The sequence below is a fragment of the Cryptomeria japonica genome, chromosome 1, assembly GCF_030272615.1.
Source record: "Cryptomeria japonica chromosome 1, Sugi_1.0, whole genome shotgun sequence".
Classification (NCBI taxonomy): Eukaryota; Viridiplantae; Streptophyta; class Pinopsida; order Cupressales; family Cupressaceae; genus Cryptomeria; species Cryptomeria japonica.
This window is the reverse complement of record NC_081405.1, coordinates 676,223,562-676,228,697: the sequence shown is the minus strand read 5'-3', so window position 1 is coordinate 676,228,697 and position 5,136 is coordinate 676,223,562.

Sequence of the window (5,136 nt, the reverse complement as noted above, 5' to 3'; positions counted from 1 at the left end):
AAACAAATTCAAGAAGAATATTGCTGCAGGTTTCCTTGTTTGTCATGGTAATACACCTGTGGTTCAATTTCAAACCCTATTTCTCCTATTCAATATACACACACAAATCCACCAGTCAATTTTCTTAGGAGAGCATACATGATAAAAATCAAAGAGGAAGTTGCAGACAAGAAATAAATTCTCTTACTTCTATAGAAGTGCAGACACAGTTGTAGTGGGGTACTGAGGGAGGGAGGGAGAGAAGAAGAGAAAGAGGGATGGGTTATGGAGGAAGGGAGAAGGGGAGAGAGCGAGAGAGAGAGGGATGGGGTATGGAGGAAGGGATAAGGGGAGAGAGGGAGGGATGGGGTATGGAGGAAGTGAGAAGGGGAGAGAGAAAGGGAGAGAGAGAGGGAGAGAGAGAGGGATGGGGTATGGAGGAAGGGAGAAGGGGGGAGAGAGAGAGAGAGAGAGAGAGAGGCACCTTGTATGCGTTTGAGAGGGGGAGACAATACACTTACATTTGTATATATATGTTTAATATATTATATATATACATATATTATATATTATATGTATGTACACATATTATATATACAATATCATATTATACACATATTATATATTACATATATTATATGTATATATACATTATATATAGAATATCATATTACACAATAGCACATACGTGCTATTTATAGTAAAAAGAGTGCCTATGCGTTGTTTATAGGAAAATGAGCGCGTACACGCTACTTACAACATAAGTACCCTATACGTGCTTTTGACTATTTAGGCTTGGAAATAGGCCTGGATGACAAAGCTACGGTTTGGAAGTTTGATTTCCCTCCATTTCTCTCATTTTTGACATGTTTTATTTTATCAACTTGGTTTATCGACTTTGTCATCATCAGGTTTACACTTCATCAAGTGGGCATTTCTAAAATCGCCACCATATTTTCACCCATCTTCTAAGCTTTCTTACCATATAATTTTTTTTCAATTTGAACAACAATAACATATTATTATTGATTTTCTTTTACCAGTGTCTCCATAGTTCTCACAGACATAGGTGCACCATTTTTTGAATAACTTTTGATATAATTATCCAAATTTAAAAAACTTTATATATTATTGTAGTGCACTTGATTCTTTACAATTTAAAAAAAAATAATTGTACTTTCTATTTGTTTAGTGCAACTTATGCTTCGCACACGAACAGGTACCTAATTTTCAGGATGTGCTCGATTGGAAAATCATAAAAAAAAAATACTCAACAAAAAATTACACAAAAATACACATCTTCTAGTGCTAACTCTTAACTATCTTTTTGCCAAAGGATTTGTCAAAATACTAAATCTAACTATGACTTTTTTGATGTGCACGTCAGACACTATGTTATGTTTTCCAGAAAAGATCAGGGTCATTTTTTTGTGTGTGAAGGATTTGACCCCCTTAATCTCATCCAATTTTGAAAATGTTTAGTAGTTTGGAAACTAGATTTAGAGTACTACAATATTTGTTGTTTGATTATCTTCATATCTTGAGTGGATGACTTTCAAATTTTGCCTCCAAATTCAGGTTCACCTGATTTCAGAAAAAAAGTGTCCACTTATACCCCTTTTTTGACCACCATCTTTGTGCACTTACCCTTAGCCTCTCTTTTGTATGATATCAATGTATCAATGCTTACGCACATTGCGAGGACAACTATGCCTATAAACAACAAGTCCTTGTCACTCATAATGAATGCCATTGCCTCACACCTTCAAACACACACAAGTGATTTCTAAGGTTGTTCTACTATCTCACATTGCTTTGCTCACCCAAATCTTTCCATATTTATGTGCTTAGAAAGTTAGAAATATCTTTGAGGAATACTATATATTAAACTTAGAATTTATTCTTTTCCCTCTCCTTGCTTAAGTTTATTCTATTCCTCAAATAAATTACAGTTTTGTATTCCTCCTGACAAAAGTTGTTAATCCAAATAAAGTTAGGCAATGAAGATAAACCACAAATCAGTGTTGAAGCTAAATATTAAAGCTTGTTCTATTCTAAAGTAAAAAAGTTTTCCTATGTTTTTTCCCAGCAAGTTCCATATCAATCCAATCAAAATTAAAGGTTATTCTATTCTAATGGACTTTTAAATTTTTTTCTTAGGCAAGCTCCATATGAGTCTGTTCAAAATTAAAGGTTATTATATTCTAAAATAAAAAGTTTGTTCATTAAGATTGTTGAACATAAATAAAAGATATTAAGGTGACACGTCCTCAAGCTTTGCCACAATCAAAAGAGAATGTTAAAATTGAGTAAACACTCTGGTCCCATTCACTAATCGGATGTAGCTAAACTGGCTCCAAAAAGGAGTTATAAAATTCATGTTATTGATTTTTCCAAAAAAATATGAAAAATCAAAGCCGCGGTTAAATTTGCTGATCACGATCAATGATCTGTAATTTTTGAAAAATATCATGTTATTGACATGTGGTTTTGGAGCCAGAATAGTTACAGCCTCACTAATCTATCTTCTCCCATTGTTAGCCACTCTAGGGAGGGACGTGGCTAAACTGGCTCCAAAACTGCAATGTCATACGATGCAAAACCTTCATGTTATGCACATAGAAAAATTGTAGAATAGGCTTAGAATGGTTGTGGGGCTTGGTAGAAGCACTGTGGTTGCTTTTGCCCACATACAAATTGGCTCCAAAAACTGGTTATAAAACTTGTGCTATTGATTTTTCGCTGCGGTTTCTTTTGCCCGCATCCAAACTGGCTCAAAAAAGTGGTTATAAAACTCATGTTATTGATTTTTTGGAAAAAATCAATAGCATGAGTTTTATAACCACTTTTTGGATCCAATTTAGCCGTGTCAAGCCACTTTTCCCCCTAGATATAACACAAAGGTTATTCATGGTGTACAATAATGTAGTCAGGGACTTTTTGGAGCCAGTTTAGCCGTAGCCAAAGGCATTAACGGGCACTTAAATAGCCAATTTTAGAAAGCTTGAATGCAAAGTAGAGATTGTTAAGATTAATCTATAAAATTATTATCACTAAGTACACATATCCCACTATGGCTCCCCCTATATATATGATATGGTTGGCAATCCATCATAGATAACCACATAATAATGAGGTGACATTGCATTTAAACAAATAAATATATGTAGAAGTATATTTACATCTATCAATTTATTATACATTTATTTAGTTAGGGGGAGTGGGATGCTTAAACAAGAGTCACATGTGGCAAGTACTTGCCTTAATAGCTATTAAGATAGTAGATATAATAAAGTGTATTTATGTTATATTATATTGTTAATATGAGTTTGTTGTTTGTGATTGTAATGTCTTAAATTTCATTATGAAAATTAAATGTGCACCTTTTTTTTTTCTCTTCGGAATACGTCTATTCAAGTAGTTTCTTATTTAACATGATAGTTAGCATAATTATAAGGTTGCTTGAGTAGGAAACCTCAACGTTAAACAAACTAGGTCTTAATCTCTTGATAAATTTTCTATATGCTTAAATGGAGATGGTCGATTACCCTTAATTGTGGTTGGTGTTAGAATTATGTTATTCATTCTTAATGATGTTAATAGAATAGTCAATCCAGTTGATACTAATCATAATTACCTCTTTTCACTACTACATAATTGTAGATATTACTATTGTCTTGAGTTTTTAAGGGTCACATAATTTCCTACATAGAGGAGGATAAAAAGAATAGAGTTCTTACTCCATTAAGCCATTGCTACAACAAAGCATAGGTGTAATTGTGTAGGTGCATCTAGTTTGCCTATGGTATAAGTGGAGAAGTAGAGAGAGTCCAAGTAACTTATACTATCTTCTTAAAGGAAGATGTCATTAAGGCCAACCTGTTGGCAATTGACACTCATCCGGTGGATACTGATGCTTGATTATTGGTTTAGGGTTGTCATTGATGGAAAATCTTGATGTAAATCCAATCTAGTAGCTATGATCGTTGATAACCAAAAGTGGATGTGAACCGGTACCCAGTTAACTGATATTTCATAGTTGATCATAGCAGTTTTTGGTCTGGAAGCTTTCTGGTGATTATGGTGTTATGAATCATGCATGAGATGATAGGGATGACATAGAAACATCATTTCATCATCGTTTTGGTAAACCGATTTTGTTTTTTCTGATTTGGTCAAGCCGACTCAGTTCTACATGTTACATCACAAGCTGACTTGATAATTGACTATTTTGTGATTCCGAATATATAAGACCGATGTAGGAGATCCTTTTTATGTATGAGGTAATGCGATATGAGCAAATAGAGATGAAGAAACTATTTTGTTGTAGTTTCACTTGCGCATTCTTGATTTGGTAGCTGACTGAGACCGAGAAAAGAGCAGTGTACCAGAGCAGATATAGTCAAACATCTTGCACTTAACCGGAACTCATCCAAGAATTGTTTGATGCTATTTTGGAGTTCATTCATTGTAGTTTATCACTATAAATGTTTTGTAAGGCAGTGTGCCTTCCAGGGTTGTAGCTGTTATTGTATTTGAGTAGTGAGCTCTAGGCAGTGTGCCTAAATGCATGTGCATTCCCCATTTTGTAATATTGTTTTACTAGTGGCCATAGTAGAATAATATCGTGGGTTAAAATCCCACCATGGTTTTTCCCAAATTTGGGTTTCCACATAAAAAAATTGGTGTTATGTTTTTGTGGTTGATTGTTTTATGTTTCTGCATTTTAGTTTCATGCATCTAGTGGTTCAAGAGTAAAGCTGAAAATTTTCTTACTAGAAGATCATTGATTCAACCCCCGCTCTTAGTGGTCTTTGCATCCAACAATTGATATCAGAGTCTAGTTCCTCCGAGGAAGCCTAACCGCTTGAGGAAGGTCCAAGAGATTGAATCAATAGATTCTGGTTTGCAAAGACAACTTTGTGTAGCACTTGAAGATCTTGATGCAACAAGAAAAGAAGTAAGTTCCTTAAAGAGAAACCTAAGTGCAGCTGCAGATTTCATTGAGCATCTGAAAGACCAACTCAACACTTCAAGAGACAAGAGGAAAGAGTTGATGGACAAGTTGAAGGAAAAGCAAGAGAAAAATGTTGAAGATCAAATTGAATCAGAAGAATGTGAGAAACTTGCCGAGAGAATGTTGTAGTGAAAAATAAG